The sequence below is a fragment of the Acomys minous genome, assembly GCF_964271855.1.
Source record: "Acomys minous genome assembly, chromosome: 11".
NCBI lineage: Eukaryota > Metazoa > Chordata > Mammalia > Rodentia > Muridae > Acomys > Acomys minous.
In genome coordinates this window covers 2,978,777-2,996,735 of record NC_140492.1, presented here as the reverse complement: position 1 = coordinate 2,996,735, position 17,959 = coordinate 2,978,777, and the positions used below count along the sequence as shown (strand labels likewise).

Genomic DNA, 17,959 nt, shown 5'->3' with positions numbered 1-17,959 from the left:
TGGTCCCAGGTCAGTGTGGCGTGTTACTGCTATTTTCGACCCTGGAAACTTACGAGCCTGCTGATTTTTGGGTCCATCTCCAGGAGAGCCTGACTTAGTTGGCCTGGGTGGAGCCTGACCCACACGCATTCTGCACCCGAGACTGAGGACGCTGGTGGCTAGCAGAAAACTGGGAGGAGCCTGAACTCGGCTAAACTGGATCAGATGGACAAATCTATGCTGTGAGGCCACACAATAGGACATTAGATAGTTTGAAAGTAAATGTGGCGCATAAGCAACTTTTTAAATAAATACACTTAATGGCATCGATATGTAACACTGTGCTATCGGACAAACTGAGTTATAGGAATGTATTCAAGTATCTACTTAGAGGTAAATGTATACATGTATTATTATATATGGTACCATTACTCTGAAATTAAATGCATTGCTTGTCACAGGCAATTATGTCCTGAGGGTAGAAAGAGGTGACTTAAATATTTTTGTTCATCTTCCTGTTCTATACGTCCATAATAAACAAAGGAACTGCTGGCACCACCTCTTAAGGCTTAAAAGTGTAGAGCGAGGAACGTTTAAGTCTTCAACGCTTTGGCATGGTTTGTGTAGATTTCAGGCCACCTCCCACCCCATCAGCCAACACCTGCAGAACACAGACACGCTCAGACTCACCCAGAGGTCACAGGGCGTGGCTCCCTGCCAAGGCTCAAGCAAAGGACCACTTTCCCACTGTAGGAAATAGTCAGATCACATCGCAGGCAATATTGCCACCCACTGCCCTCCTAAACGCACCTTCAAAACCGTCAGAGGGGAGCAGAGGGAGCTGTCACTCCAAGAGTGGCAGGAAGCCAGCCACTGTGTCTGTGGCTTTAAGAGAGATAAAGTCAGCCACCACCGCAATTTGTGACTCCCACAATTCCAGTCCACCTGAACCAGTGAGTACCACTGGACCGGAAGGGGCTTTGCGGCGTCCAGCTGAAGAGGGGAGGGAAGAGACGAGGCACCCATCCAATAGACTCACCATTCACCTGCCTGTCCCCAGCAGGAGGCAGTAGTGAGCCCCATCAGCATACAACACATGTAAACTCTGTCTAGGGGACAAAGGGTCAGACCTGTAGCTGCCTACCCCTCACTTTAGTCACTGTCCCGTTCTCTGGTTTGCTGCCGGTGGCACAGGGGTACAGGTGGAGAGCCATCCCAGGTGAGCGGGAGAAAGGCCGGGCCACCTCCTTGGAACCTTCGTGTTCAGCTTCTGGGAAGGAAGCTTGGAGTTCTCGCCAAGGCTCCCTTACACAGCCATGACTGACAAACTCACTGACCACTGTGTGTCAGCTTAGCCTCCATCGCTCCCTTTTCCTTCCCCAGAGCTGGATATGAGTCCACCTAGAAATTTCTGGTGAACAGACAACATATTACCAATCAGAAAGACATAATTTTAACTTCCTGAGAACTGTAGGGAAATATATGCCAAGATATGGGGACAAAAGCCACGCATAGGCTTCCCAGTGTCACAGTCCACTCCTGGTCCATAAACATGGCTCCCTTGTCCACCGGCCTCTACATGCAGGCTCACATACACACATGTACACATAACACACACATCCATACACAGAAACACACATGAGAACTAAGTGAACTGCAGAGTCTTCAACCAATGAAAGACTGGCTACAGGCAGCCAGAGAATGCGAAGCGAGCCCCAAGCATGTAAGCAGAGGCCTTTGACATGTGGCACGCTGTGAGCTGCCTGCTTCTCACGCCCGGCCTCTGGCCAACTGGTAGCAATCAGACAGGACACTGGGGCACACAGGAAATCTAAAATTAGGCTTTACTGCCTCGCATAGAGAATTTATGGGATGGTTTAATTGCTAGTTTGGATGGTGACTGAAACCTGGGCGGACAGGGAAGGTGACACCATCCTTCGGGACAAGCCAGGGAGCACAGGCACCCTGTGAGCCTCACCTGCTGCAGGAGAAGACACAGAACTTCCGGGAAGCAAGGATGCAGTCTTGTCTCCTCTCAACCCTGGCCAATGCCACAGCCATGAGCACGCTGCCTCCTGCTGCCCTGATTTACAATAGCAGGCAAATGTGTGTCTTCTGATGGGAACCAGTCTTCAAACCACACACACACACACACACACACACACACACACGTGAACACACGTGGGCACACACACACGTGCACACAGACGTGCACACACACAGTGAAAACTTATCCATACGTGTGTATGCATGTAGAAGTCAGAGGTATCTGACTCCATCCTGGTTTTTGAGGCAGCGGCTCTCGCTATGCCTGAAGCTCACTGATACAGCTAAGCCACTGGCTAGCAGGCCCTAAGGAGGTCCCTGCCTCCATCTCCCCAGCGGCAGGGCCGCAGGCACATGCGACCACGTCTAACGTCTCACATGGATGCTAGAGAGATGAAACAGGTCCTCATGCCTGTGCAGAAAGCACTGTGCCAAGTGAGGCCATCTCCCCGGGACACCCTCGTTTTTACACACTTTTGGACTGTGACCTAACACATGAGGTCAGCTGTGGGATTTTCCACTTGTGGCTTCATAGCACTTAAAAGTGTCAGATTGGGTGTTTTCAGATTATAAGGTTTTTTGACATTACCAGAAAACACAGCACAACAGCCAGAGCCATACACAATTATTCTTGGAAGAATGGCCATGCCTCCTGCGTTCACATTTACTGGTGGACGTCTTCCAGCAGGTGGGAGGCCCTTCCAAATGCTGCCGGCTTTTACAGAAACGGGGGTCGAGGAGAAGCCCGAATACAAGCAGACTCTTAGCTCTGCGCTGGCTTCCCAGACACTTGCTCCCTTCACGAGAGGCCCGCTCTCCCTCCTGCTCTGGCTTGCCTATTTTCGGATCTCGGGTCACTTCTAGTAACTGCACTTAAGTGATCCTGTCAGCTTCAGGGCGTGGGCGGCTGTTCCACTCTGCCTCGCACGGCGCTCCCCTCCATCTGAGTCAGCTGCCTTTTCATAAAAATACGACTCTCGGGTCATTTTCATAAGAATCTGTGCTGGCGAGGCTTTGTTTCTCTTGACGCCAGCCCAAGTGTTTTTCTCTTCAGATTGATTTTCGGCTGAAACTCAGGCATGTCTACTCATTGTTGTTTGTTTTCTAGCCTGCTTCCTTTTTTACTGGAGGGCAAACATTAGTCGATGCGATCCAGCTGTGGAGAGGCACTCGAGCCACACGACCTGCGTGTGGATGTCCACGCGAGCCAGGGAGCATCTGTGAAGGGCAGGAGATAAAGGCAGGTCCACACGTGACCTACCAAACACGTGAAATGGCATCCTCTGGCTTAGGGGCCAGTCTTTCACAACTTGGGTCATCTGGTCTTTCACTTTGAAAGGCACGCTGCCACCTTTCACCCTGAGAAATGCACAGCCAGTGCCTATGTATATTGTGTGTGCACTTGTTCATTTGTGTGTGTTTGTGTGTATGTGTATGTTGTGCGTGCACCTGTTCATTTGTATATGTGTACATGCATGTGTGTAGGTGTGTATATATGTATAAGTGTGCATGTGCATGTGTAGGTGGGTAGGTGTGAATGTGTGTCTGTATGTGTGTTAGTATGCATGTGTGTGTGCATATATAAGTATGCATATATGTGTGTCTATATGTGTGTGCATACATGTGCATGTGTAGGTGTGTAGGTGCGTCTGTTGTGTATGTGTTCATGTGCATGTGTAGGTATGCTTGTGTGTGTATAGGTGGGTAAGTGTGTATGTGTGCGTGTGTATGAGTGTGTGTGTGTGTGTGTGTGTGTGTGTGTGTAGGGGTGCATACACAATGAGGCCAAAGGTGAATGTCAGCTGTTGTTCCTCAGGTGTGCTGTCCACCTTATTTTATGAGACAGGATCTCTTACTGGACCTGGGACCCACCGATTGTAGGCAACTAGGAGGCTAAAAGCCCCAGAGATCCTCCATCTCTGCCTCACGAGTGCCCGAGTGCTAGAATTACAGACACAAACCATCAGCCTGGGATTTTATGTGGGTGCCAAGAGTCCATGTGTGCTCAGCAAGCCCTTTACTAACTGAGCCCCCAGTTTTGTGCATTTAATGGAGCCCTTTGGAAATACAAAGGCAACTGCCCATTGTTTCTGGTCTGTAACTGCCTCAAAGCGAGGGAGTCAAGAGAGAAAACGGGGAGTCAAGGAGATGGGGAGGAAGAGCTGAAAGTGGGTGGGGGGCTGTGGGACGTGGGGGCCATGGGATGTGGGGGCCGTGGGATGTGGGGGCCGTGGGATGTGGGGGCCATGGGATGTGGGGGCCGTGGGGCGTGGGGGCTGTGGGGCGTGGGGGCCGTGGGATGTGGGGGCCATGGGATGTGGGGGCCGTGGGGCGTGGGGGCTGTGGGGCGTGGGGGCCGTGGGATGTGGGGGCCGTGGGGCGTGGGGGCCGTGGGACGTGGGGGCCGTGGGGCGTGGGGGCCGTGGGACGTGGGGGCTGTGGGGCGTGGGGGCGTGGGACGTGGGGGCTGTGGGACGTGGGGGCCGTGGGATGTGGGGGCCATGGGATGTGGGGGCTGTGGGGCGTGGGGGCTGTGGGGCGTGGGGGCCGTGGGATGTGGGGGCCGTGGGGCATGGGGGCCGTGGGACGTGGGGGCTGTGGGGCGTGGGGGACGTGGGGGACGTGGGATGTGGGGGCCGTGGGGGCCGTGGGATGTGGGGGCTGTGGGGCGTGGGGGCCGTGGGATGTGGGGGCCGTGGGGCATGGGGGCTGTGGGGCGTGGGGGCCGTGGGATGTGGGGGCCGTGGGGCGTGGGGGACGTGGGATGTGGGGGCCGTGGGATGTGGGGGCTGTGAGGCGTGGGGGCCGTGGGGGCCGTGGGGGCCGTGGGGGCTGTGGGGGCCGTGGGGGCCGTGGGGCATGGGGGACGTGGGACGTGGGGGCCGTGGGGCGTGGGGGCCATGGGACGTGGGGGCCATAGGACACACGTGCAACCTGGGAAACAGATTTCCATTCTTCTCGAGTGAGTGAGCTAAGGTCCCTTACTAAGAATGTCAGAAGAGTCCTCCGATATATAACACAGGGCTCTTATTTTTAATGCGCCAGTACAAAGGCAAACATTTAATATGGCTTCCTTTGCCAGAAAAACCGAACTCCAGCCCTCACGATCCCTTCTTTAATTGTCCTTATCCATAACTTCTCAGAGCGTGCCCGTGCCCGCGCTGCCCCATCCCAAGCTGTGTCCATCTCAGCGAGTGGAGTGGCGTCGTCAGCTCACCAGCAGTCCCGAGGCTGTGCACGAGAGTGCCACAGAATCTAGACGTAACCTCACAGGGAGTCCCACATGTGATTTATGGAGGGATGAATACATTTTCTGTCACAAAAACCCCAGACTAGGCATATTTACGGATCATTCTCAAAAGTCAGGAAGGCCTTGAGACGCTCTGCCATCTTAAAGGGTCGGTGGGTCGTCTCCTCAGCTCCGAGGCAGAGCCCTGGCCCCTCCGCTCCCTCAGAGGGTCCTGACACCCAGTGGGAATGGCCAAGGAATACAGCACCTGCCCCCAGAAAATCCGCTCCAGGAACCTCTGATTCCCAGACACAAATTTCCATGAGAACCAGACGCGGAACAGAAAGCAGAGGCACAGCAGATCTGCAGCCTGATCTCATTAGCCCCGAAGGCTTGTTTCTGCTCATCCCTGTGTGTGTTGACTGCAGGTAAAACCCCACAAACAGTAACTGTTGAGGGCAGCGGGTCCCACCTCGAGAAGGCAGGAGCAGTGGGAAGAGACAGATGTGCCGAGGCGGAGGTGGCGATCTGTGCACTCAGCTATGGGGGAGCAGGAAAGGCTTAGGCATGATCAAGCTTTATGAGGTGACTTGACTGGGTGTCACATGTCACTGACCTCACCCACACATCCCTGTAACATATACATTGCTCAGCCTGAAGGGAAAACCCAAACCCATTGCTGTCATTACTCCAACTCTAACTAAATACAACAGGCTGCAAGAGCTCATCATGGGCTTTTCACGCCCATAAATGTGGGTCTGTTACCTCTGCTGCCCTTCAGCTGGGAACAGCACCCATGAGGAGTTTGCTCCAGGGTCTTCTTTGATGACGTGGCAAATTGTCAGCCCACACACAGCGGAGATGCACACAAACCCCTCCCAGCGAGGACATGCGGGGGCTCTGGCTGCTGGAGTGAGAAAGGTTTTCCCAGAACGAGTGAAGTACACATGCTTCCGTCAGCGCTGTCTCATGTTCACCCCGTGTTTAGATCACTAACCTCACATGTTTTTGCATTCGCACATGTGCACTGAATGTCACCCAAGCGGCTCAGCTCTTCTCAATACAGTTTTGGTTTTAAATTAATTTGGTCAGCTACATGGGTGCTGGCGCTTGCCTCCGTGCCTTCCTGCTGCTTGCCTCCAGCACAATGGGGACAGAAAGCAGCTGCCTCCAAAAGTTCCCCCCCCCCCAATCTGGTAGCCACTGTCACATGGTGATGACACAAAATTGGGCTCAGGATGTCTACTCCATGGCTAGGTTCTGGCATGACGTCCTGCACCCCATCTCCAGCACCCCGTAAATGGAGTGAAGCATCTAGTAACTCCCGCACTTGGGACATAGAGGGTGGAGACAGGAGGATAGGGGGTTCAAGGCCAGCCTTGGCTACTTGGCAAGTTCGAGGCCAGGTCAATAAAAAGCATATACTACTTCAGGAAATACACAAATGCAGAGAGGCGGGACTGGGCTATGAGAGCCCATGCAATGCCTACATTTAAAGGCACGGATCCATCAGGTAAAGCCTTGCTCTTCTGTCTGCTTCTATGTGACTGGCAATGAAATGTCCCAGCCAGAAAGAGACATTTGACAGTTGGCCTAGAATGTAGGGGGGGGGGGGATGGTAGGGGGAGGGGGATTCTTTTGTTTAAGAATCCAAGAGATATTCTTCTCCATAATGTTTGGCCACCAGGAACTGCCCCAATGAGGTATAAAACTTGATACGGCAATTAGAGTTGAGAGAAGCCTTGCATATTTTATTTAACAGTTTTTTTTTTAAATGGCTCTTTTATGGAATGCGTGCCTGCAGGGAGTAGTAAACCAGAGCCAGAGAATGAAATCCCCTTACTATGCACTGGCCACAACAGGAACACCCACCAACCCACCCACAGGGAGCCACGACACGGCGGTGGGCACCAGAGCCAGGCGCATGCTCCTTGATCAAGGAAGGGTGGGTGAGCGCAGATCTCCTAGCGAAGATTTGCCTTGGCATAAAAGCTGATCCCAGCACTCGGGAGGCAGAGGCAGGGGGATCGCTGTGAGTTCGAGGCCAGCCTGGTCTACAAAGTGAGTCAAGGACAGACAAGACTACACAGAGAAACCCTGTTTCGAAAAACAACAACAACCAAAAAAAAAAAAACAGAACGATGCCTTGACTTAAAACAAGCATAGTTTAAAGGGTGAAGTAATCAATGTCATGTCACCTAGAGGACACGGGCATCCACAGGGATCGGTGAGTGGCCTAGATCCACTTCGTAAGATCCAGACGTGAACTTTGGTTTTACATTTAAAAAGAAGGGCTTGATTTCCCTTGTATTTGCCATTACAAACTATGAAATCACACCCACCGTCTGGAAAGCGAACCCTGCAGTGGCCCAGTCCACCTACAGTCTTTCATCCACTGGGGCACTGGCCCTTTAAGGCAGCATCTTCAAAATGATAAATGGCATAGTGCTGAGGAAATACACAAAATGAGAGCTGTGTCATGATCCCGATGCATATTTAAATAGCAGGCACCCGCTAATATTTCATGTGCATGAAGCTGTCAGGGCATGAGTCCCACAGAGGCAACAGCATCTGTTACCAGAGGGATATAAAGTTCAGTCTGAAAGCACGCATTTTTGTTTGGCCCTTCGAAAGCATGAAGTTAGAACACATGCAGCCCTGGGTCCAATCTGCACTACCACAAAGTAATTAATAATAATATAACAATAACAACGATAATAAATAGTGGCATGCTCAATAGGAAATTTGATATATTTTCCTTTCAGCCGGGACGCCACCCCCACTGCCTATGTGGTGCTGAACCTGTTCCTGGTAGCATTCGATTGTCTTTTGCCTTCACACTTGGCTCCATAGCTGCGCATTGGATGATGTTCTCAGTGACAATGCAATCTTAGGACAGTTTCTACTTGGGTTATAAAGTGATTTACTAAGCTTTAAGGTTGCTCAAGGTCCATCTGAACCCTAAGCTGAACATTCTAGACATGCAATGTCCAAAATAGCAGCCAAGACAGCATGGCTGCTGTGATGCCTCTGCTGTGGGTGGGACCCATACACTGAATCTAATAGGGGGGGCAGGGAGAAAGCAGTGCTGCATAGCTCATCAGTGTTGTCACGTGAGTTGCATTGGGAACAACAGTATTTTGGACATGGGCTCCACACTACCATAATTAAAGTTTCTCCTTCCGTTTCCTCACACACGTCTCCTACAACACTTTAAACTACCCAGGAATGGAGCTCTGCGTCCCTCCCCTGCCAAGCAGGGGACCAGGGATGCCCTTGTGGATGGCTGTTACTGCCTTGGAACTGCACTGGCCCCCAAGGCACACCTTGCTGCTCTGAACACTGGGACAGCATAGTCCTGGCAAGGGTAACCTGTGCCCTCTGAGGAAGTATCACCTGCTGTCTTCCACAGCTCCCTGCCTTCCCTTTCTCTCCCAGAAATCTGCTACTTTCAGATCCACTGATTGGGTTACTGAGGTATTCATTTTGGTTTCCCCAGAACTCAGGACGGGCTCATGCCTTGCCCACACTGTGTGTGCCGCAGCCCCACAGCTCCATGTTGCCCACATGCGGGACAGCCCTCTCCTACCCTGTGCAGGCTATTGTCCTACACACCCATCTGTCCCGATCCAACACCGCCGCAGCCTGCCCACTGCCTCAGCTTTAGAGAGCACTGTCTGATCCTCTCATGACAAGGACCAGCATGCTCATGTCTTAGAACACGGACAATTGGGGGGGGGGAGGGTGTGGAGAGATGGCTCAGAGCCCTGGCTGCTCCTCCAGACGTTCTGAGTTCAACTCCCAGCAACCACATGATGACTCACAACCATCTTATAATGAGATCTGGTGCCTTCATCTGGTGTGCAGGCATACATGCAGGCAGAATACTGCATATATAATAAATAAACAGAACACTGCATATATAATAAATAAATAAAACTTTAGAACACGGACTATTGTGTTTATAAGCCCCAAAACATGGTGTACGAGGACGCACGCAATTTGTCCAGGTTCTCCACAATACAGTCGGCAGAAAACAGAGAGGGCTGGACCTGAAGTGAAACACTGAGGAGGAACACAATCACAGATTTAGAATCCAGTGCTCATGGGCCTGAGATGCTCACTGAGTAGGGTCATAGACCAGGCAGGTAAAGTCCTCCCGAAGCCTCGGACACCTGCTCTGGATTCTGAGGCCAAAACTGAACTCACTAGGAAGAAAAGGCTTACAGCGAGGAGCTGACTCAGTAACCAACACCACCTGTGTGGGGGAGGGGAGGGGGACAGGGCTGTCCCTGCACACGGGAAACAAGACCCACTAGCACTCCTGCTGCAGGAGCCACCACTGAGGCTGGCACTCATCACTTAGTGGGAGTCGTCGGAGCAGAAACTAAACCAGCCAGTCACATCATATCGGCAAACAAGAGTCTTAACCAGTCACAGCCCAATCTCTCCCTCGTCTGCATTCCCCCTGGGTGCTCTGGGGCACATGGATCCCGTGTAAACTTCCGTCTGGAGGTAATTGTCCCAAAGACTCTGCAAGGAGAGTGCCCTAGCGTGGATGCCTCGGCCAAATAAGCTAGAACCTGCTTACATGCCACCCAGCTGACTAGTTTAAAAAGAAGCTTACAGGCACTCCACGGCTTTCTGGAGTCAGACAGACAGGTGGACAGATGGGCTGCAGGCCGGAATGTTCCAGCATTTCCCAATAAACACTTAACAGTTTCTCTAATCTCTAGATTAAGTGTGGAGATTTAATAATCTTTGATGCATGCTCCCGTGTGACTTTTAGGACAGTGCTTGAATTTAACGGGAGATCCCAAGTCACTTAAGATTAATGAAGACAGTATACCATGATTTAATGTTTTTTTTTTAATGTGATACTAAATGCATGTCCCAGGTGCACTCTCACTGTGCGCACAAGTACAGCCCCTCCTGGGTCAAAGGGAAATGTGGAAGGCTTAGATCGTATTACCTCTGGATGTGCAGCTTAGTCACAGGGCACTAGGAGGAAGGCAGTGCTTGGAGGCATTTGGCCTGTCTTAGCAAATTGCAAAAAGATAAAATAACCGGGACTTCGTCACAAGACATCGTACCTTTGGGATTGTCCCTAATCAGGATGCAGCACACTGTTACATTGATGCTGCAAACGGAAATCCACGGATACCTCTCTGTCTTGAAGGCAGGGCTGGGGGTGGGGGGTGGGAGTGGGGAGGTGGGGGATGGGGGAGATGGAGGGTGGGGGGAGTGGAGTGTCTCAGAGCTTAGGGTACATACCATTCACATGCTGAGCTAGCCTGGGAAACTTGCAATGTTTCTTAGACTTGATCTTAACTGTCGTTACTCCTATTTAAAACTCTGTGGTAAAGTAAGTCTTACTGCCAGGGTCAAAGAGACTGGAAAGTACTTTTCAATACTAAAACGGCAAAATTTTCTTCGCTTTTTTTTTTTCCTTATTCAGTCATCTTGCTGCTGTGTGGTGCGCTGCAAAAAGAGCAAGCCTTGCACAAGATAGGTTTAAACTCCACGTGATTACAGACCTGGATTTGTCCGTCCATGGGAAGCTCTCTCAGGACTCTGTGAGGCTGAGGATGCTAATAGCAGCTCAGAACGGAGCAGGGGGGGGGGGGGGTTAGGGGCGGGGCGGGCTGTGCAGGGGGCTGTGCAGGGGGTGGGGCAAGGGGAGGGGCAAGGGGAGGGGCAAGGGGGCTTCCAGCTTCAACCTGGCAGCTCATTTCTTGCTCTTTCCCCCTAAAAGAAGTCTTTGCTTCTGAAACATTTAACTTCAAAGCTGTCCCTTCAGATCTTGTGAGCGGTTTGTGTTTCAAAACATTTCCTTTTACAAGTGACTGCTTTGTGAAGCAGTGATGCTAGGGTCCAGGCATTCACCACTCACAGTGTGGGGACTGTCCCCACCCGCCTACTGGGCGCTCATTACATTTTCTTTCAACCCCTTCTCTGAACCCTTTGTCCTCAGGCACTGAAGCTCTGAGCAGAAGTCAGTGCATCCTGCATCCGTTACACACAGGTTTGCGGACAGAGCCACAGTACCTGAAATCCCCGCTTCATAGAAACATAAACTTCCTACCATCACACTTGCAGCTAAAGACATCATCAACATGGTGCCTGCATGCAGTGCTTTCTCCGTCCATTACGAACTTACAGTTGGTGTGATGGCTGCAACATCTGTCTTGCTATCACCCCAGCTCTGCTCTAAGCAGCACTGGGGGGGGGGGGGCACTGCAGCAGAGGAGCCATAAATGACTCTGAGAAACTAAGGAAAATGACTTAATTTAACAGAATTCCATCCAGGGTTTTCCCCAGTTCCGAAAGGCCCTGTCACAGTTAAGTCTTCTCACTTTAGCTTTCTGAGGTCCAACAGCATCACAAACAGAAAAATCCAACTCTTCAGTTAGTGAATTAGAACTTGGGTCACACTCTTCTCTGCTCATCCTAACTCAGGAGAGGTGGTGTATGGACAAAGCTCACTCAGGAAATCCCATAGAACCTGCCTGCTGAGGAGACTTTCTGTTCAATGTGTCTCTGGTTCCAGGGTACCAGAGGGTCAGGGCTTTCCAGCCCCCTACCCCAACCCTGTAGCCTCAGCCTCTATCACAAACAACATCACCAGGAGGCACCACTGCCTTGCAGACACCCCAGGAGCAGGGATGGGCCAGAAAGCCAGCATCTCCCCAGGACTAGCAGAAAAGAGCCAATGGTCCGCAGGGGCAGAAAGTGGCTGCAGTTCCTTAAGCTCTAGCGGCTAGACAGTAAGGGACTCAGAACTGGCCAGCAGGAAGAATACTGTCCCATCCCTATCCCTGTCAGCTATTGTACGGAGCAGTAAGGAGCAGCAGAGCTCCTAAGAGCTTGGGTTTCTCTGGTTGTCCAGAAGAGCACAGGGTGCCCACAGTGTCTTAATTAGCATGAAAAGATACTTAGAAGCATCCAATTCAATCCTCCAGGCAGGTACAAGTATGCACTAGTGAGTGCTCCCTCAAGACAATCACAGACCTCCCTTCAGATGCCCAGAACAGCAGCACTCTGCCGTGTGTGTGTGTGTGTGTGTGTGTGTGTGTGTGTGTGTGTGTGTATGTGTGTCCTTTACCTTTGACTTTGCAACTGTAATTCCATCCATAAGCCTTGAGAATCTATAGCCTAGCATTCTCATTCGGTGTCAGGAAAAAAACTAATCCTCTCACAAATAGCCAAAAAAAAAAAAAAAAAAGGCTCCCTGAAAACAAGAGGATGGCCTGGTGACCTCACTGGGTAAGACTTGGCATGGCGACCTCACTGGGTAAGGCTTGCACTCTGCTCTCTGCCCTCTAGACTTCTTCACTTCCTGTAAGAACTCGGGAAGTTTGCCGAACCACTTGGTAATGTGAAAATGCGCAGTTTTTCAGAAGTCACCCTAGATCCGCCCATCACATTGTGTCCCGAGTGTTCTCCCCTCTCCACGGTGTGCTTCTTCACAGGGAGAACCTACTAGAAAAACGCAGTCACACCTGAGACGAGACAGCGTATGAAAACCCCAGTTCCAGTCAACCACCAGTTCTAAAACAAACATTGCCTTTCACGTGGGGCAATCCCCGTTTTAACACGCTCGGAGCATGCTGACAGTTTGCGGCAGGTCAGATCTGGTGTCTGTTTGTCCCAGATCAGAGTTTTTGTGTGGTAGGTGACGGTGACTTAATCTAAACAGCCTGCTTCACACGCGCGCATGCGGATCAGCTTCGCACACACCCTGGTGAGCGAGACTGGGCCTCCCTGTGTGCGCACACTTTGAAGCCTACTGAACCCTTTCTACATTGAACTGTTTCTCATACACAATCAGAGGCCCCCGTGGCTACGACCAGCCACTATGAGGGCTGGAGAACTTAAAAGTTAGTTTAGATCCAAAACTTAGGCCAAGAGCTCCATTTTTAGACGCACCCTTTAATTTCTTGCTGTTGTGTACATTTTACTTGCGCTTAAATTTAGGAAAGTAATTTTAGCTCTCCTGCCCACCTGCGCTCAGGCCCCTGGATTCACAAGCACCGAGCACCGAATCCTCTCTCCCTGCGGCAGTAAAATGCCTATAGGATAAAAGGCAATGCTGAGAGCAGGAACATGCTCCAGGATGTTCGGCAAAGCCAAGTCAGGTGAGAGTCGGTAAACAGGGTTCTCTGTGACTTCCGGTGACCGCCTTGAAGTGAGAAGCCCAAAGGGACAATGTGTGGTCACGACTTACTAGTGACCGACCATGAACAAGGGTGCTGTGAATGCTGAGGAGAAGCCATCTAAAGTAATGACTCCCGCGCATCGCCCACTCCTGGATCAACAGGCCCCACCATGCCACTCAGCGGGTTACCACTGGGAACTTCAGTCAGCCATCTATTTAAATGCCTATTGAAATCTATCTGAAATCTATTTCAATGGCCCAAGCACACCATCTCACTTCTCTTATGAACACCGAACATGAGTTTCAAAGCGTTTCAAATTCAGAGTGAGGAGGTACGTCCTCCCTGGGAAAGTCCAAAGGTCTACACACCTAGAAAAGCAGCAACAGCCCTGTGCATTCCAACCATGGGCCACTGGGCCCTGAAGAGACAGCCAGTGGGATGAGCAGGGAGGGGACAAGACGCCTGCACTTGGACAGACAGCCCACCTAACAGCAGTGAGCTCAGCATCACAAAGCAGGGCTCCCATAGGACCTGACTTCTGGGTTTAAGGTCCCTCAGGCCCCAGCCCCCAGAAGTCTCCTTAGAAAGTGGTAGGCGCCCTCTGTCAACACCTCCTGAATGGAGGCCTGTGAAAGGGCAGGCAGCATGACACTGATTCTACCTGACAAAGTTTCCCCACAACCCTGGCTCCAGCGACCAACGCGAGCCTGTGAACGTTTGCCTCCAGGGAATAGGAAAGGATTTTTGAAACATTGACTCTTGTGTATCTTGAAATAAATGCTCCCTTTGACTTTTGTTGTTGTTGTTGTTGTTGTTGTTAAGCTAGTGAACAAGAAAAATCAGAGCTAATACCACTTTTAGGAAAGGAAGTGTTCGGTTCTGATGTGAGGAATATTTAATAAGTGCACAGCATGCAAGACTCTAGATTAACAGGGAAGCTAAAGTCACTTTGGATATATTCCAGGTGTGACTTGCTATCACGGCACCGTGATCTCTACCACACATAAAACTTCTGAAAACTCAACAAAGGTTTTATTTAATATCACACAGAACCCACAAAAGAGGAAGAAGGGTGTTTACACACAGGTGTACATGTGACGCTGTCACATCAGTCATCTGATGGCAAAAAGTGACTTTTAAAATCTTGACTGAATTGGTTGGGTTAAATCACCAAAGGCTTGTGAAAAATAAAAAAATAAAAAAACAGATAAACGTAAAACAGGTCACAATTCCACCTAGAATTTTTAAAACAAAATGGTATTAAGCATAAAGTCACAAAATTGGTATTTTATGTGGTACTAGAATCTTTACATTCACTAACAAATATCTGCACACTTAGAATTCTGGCTTTCTAGCTTGGTGGCACATCTCAAACGTCACCGACACAAATCAGACTCAAATTCCCAAACCACCAAAAGCATTTGTGATGGTCTTCAGCTCACATGGCTTTTCTTGAGAAATTTAAAACTTTACATATTAGCCACAAATTGGTTCAACACACCCTGTGCTCCACAAAATTTTTGTTTCGCTGGGAGTAGCTCACTATTTGGCACCGGTTAATTGATATATTTGGTTGGGTTTTATTTAACTTCTGTGTCCTGACAGTCCTGGACTGGAGCAGGTCTCCTGAGCTGGATCCCAGCAGAGCAAGGGTTACTTGTAGGAATGTGACAGCTCTCTGTCCAGGGGCTCAGACTCCTGGAGAAAATAAGAACAGCCTCCCAATGCCCACTCCTCCACAGCCTACTGTGGCGCCCAGCCCAGGATGGACTTTTCCTTGCACTTCAAAGTTACACACACGTGCACAGTGAAATCTTTGGCGTCTACGACAGACAGTCTAATCTTGGAAAATAAACGGATTTATCTTTACATCCACAAAGAAATGTGTGAAACCCACATCTGCTTTACAGTCTCGCATCCTTCGGGCAGGTTAGACTGTTGTTAAACCACTAATCATGGCATTTAAGCCTCGCGCTACAAAACAACGCGGGCATCTGTCTGTCCTCTAAGAGCGGGAGTGGGAGTTCGGAAGAAGCCATCAAGGCTCGCTGATTAAGAAGCTACAGCCACATTTGTAAACGTGCCCAACTTTCCTAAGGCGTTGATGACTGGGGGACGCAGGCTGCGGAGGTGAAGAGGATCTGGGAGAGAAAGGCGCACATCTTTAACCTGGTTCGAAGGAGGGCATCCTCCAGGCACCCTCAGAGCCACCCACCAGCTATGACCCGCAGGCTGCCTCCCGCATGGCCATGCCTCTGTCCCAACACTGTTGTTGGAACTGACATGACCGTGGCCTCTTAGCCACTGTAGTCCCAAAGGCCACCACCACCACGGGACACGAAGGACTTACCCAGAGGCCAGTGCCGCCATCGGGGGAGGGTCTGCCCAGTTCCTGGGTACCCACGAGTATCCGCGCCCGCGTGTGCCCACGCACATGCCGGGCCGGGCAACACACTGACTCGCAGGATGCTGACTAGCTCAGCTCATCGTGTGGCGCGGGCCTCAGGAAGGCTCTGGCTCCCGCCAATCACTGAGCGGGGGCCGGTCAGAGGAGGGCCCCCGCGTGGGCCTGGAGCGCGCTGGGGGCGGGGCAGACACAGGATGCGGGGGAACCAGGTGCAAGTGCGTGTGGGCGTGCTTGCGGGTCCAAGTGTGAATGGAAACCCTCTACGCAGCGGGATTGCGTGCACTCGTGTCTGTGAACGCCAGGGGGCTCGTGTCCAGGGGCAGGTTTGGACGGCGCTCGCCCCTCACAGGGTCAGCGGGCAGGGCTGAGTGATGGGGAAGAGGAGGAGGGAGGGGAGGCTGCGAGGAGGAAGAGACAAGGAAGATCACAGACTGACCATGGGAGCCTCGCGAGGGGCCATAGAGACGGAGCCGCCCAGCAGAGAGGAACCCCGCAGCGACGGGAGCCAAGCTGTGCAAAGAGAAGGGGAAGGAAAGGGGACCCGGCGGGACTCTCCTGGGACATGGCGCCACGGAGGTGCGGCTCCTCCAAAATCCTGGTTGCTTTTAAGAAGCAGTATTGTGTTTTGACCCGGTCTGATTGCAACATAAAAGTTCAGTGTGTGCGGCTGCAGAAGTTTAAAACAGCCCTGGGGCTGCCTTGGATGCTGAACTGCAAAGTCTGTCCAAGTTTCACCCAGGGAAAGAAGAGATGTGGGTGCCAAGGGAGGGGGGGGGTCGCCTTTAATAGAAAACCAGGAACTACCTGCCACTGGGATCAGGGGTCAGCGGTGGGAGGAGCCTGATGCCCGGAAAGTACAGACCAGCTTGGTGACAGCTGAGTCTGCGCTGTTCCTCCACTCTGCGGCTCAAGGTCGCCACCTCCTCAGACAGATAGGTCAGAAGTGAACTCCGACATCAAAATCCCAGAACACCACTTACCTGATGCTGTCCTGGCCTCCTGTCCCTGGAGTCGGCAGGACCTTCAAGACCACCTTCTCTGCTGGGTCTTTAGAAACTGGTTCCCCGGAGCCTTCTTGCTTGTTCTACCCCTTGGACACCGGGAAAGCTACCCATCTCCCTCCCTCCCTCCCTCACTTTAACAGCCAAGAATTTCAGCAAACAGCCAGAAAGAAAGCTAAGTCCGTCCCCCCCCTCCGCCCCCGCCCCAGAGAAGGAGGCGAATAAGCACTCTTTTAATTTGAAAAATAGTAATTAAAACTCCTTCAACTTTTAAGGCTACACAACATAATCTATTAATTGGGCGCTATTAACATGCCGTTTTACTGAGCGGCTAGCACACAGAAGTCCGATTGTGACGGAGGGGTGTTTTCAATGAAAGTGGAGTTATTTTAACTGCAGACTGTTTACTTTTCTGTGGTTTAGTCTATAACTTTCTCTTTTTCTTGCTTCAGAATTCTGCTCCATGAAGCAAAGCCCTTAGCTCCGAGACATTCCAAAAAGTCTGCCAAAATAATAGAAAAAAAAAGAGGGGGGGAGAAAAAACACACAGAGACCCCCAAGTCTGGGTCAGGCTTAGGGTTGTCTGTGGGCAGCACTAGCAGGCTCCTCCCCAGGCACTCTGCAGCTTAAAAAAATATAATAAAATAAAACTTTCGGGTCTCTGCGATTGCTGGAGGGAAAAAAATGAATCTAAATAGTTAAATGTAAAAGAAAAAAATGCCTATTCCAAAATCTATGGGTTCCAATGTGACCTTTAACCCTGCAGATGCCAAAATGAGTTCACTGATCTAACCAGACAACAGTGTTCCCCTGTAAAACTGTCCCCTTTCTTAAAATTGCTAGGGTACTTCTTAGAATTTTCTAGAGGAGATGGAGCATCACGAAGGTTCAGTTGGGATACAGGCCCACCTCTCTTCTTGGGTGGATAAGAAGAGAGAGCAAAAATAATTAGTATTGGAAACAAAGTCTCTGGCATGCCAATATCCTCTGGTTTGTAAGACGCTGATTCAAGGTCAGAAGGCAAAGTTAGAGACAGGGAGGTGTCTCTCTCCCTCCTTCATCTCTGTCTACTGCTTCCTTCTGCCCTGGGTGCTCACTGGTAACACTGTCCTTGCTTGTTTTATTGCAACAGGGTATC

At 51.0% G+C, this 17,959-nt stretch overlaps 1 protein-coding gene across 4 annotated transcripts in view; it reads right to left on the bottom strand.

The window, feature by feature from the left end:
* ERG (ETS transcription factor ERG) overlaps positions 1 to 16,071 on the bottom strand; it is a 212,837-nt gene extending 196,766 nt beyond the window's left edge. For 3 of the 4 annotated variants that reach the window (XM_084802323.1, XM_084802328.1, XM_084802322.1), the window contains exon 1: positions 15,764 to 16,070. The gene's annotated coding sequence lies outside the window, so the exon portion shown is untranslated. Of the gene's footprint in view, positions 1 to 15,763 lie in introns of all 4 variants that reach the window. The other variant, XM_084802327.1, reaches the window with a different exon arrangement.
* Between the last annotated feature and the right edge of the window lie 1,888 nt (positions 16,072 to 17,959).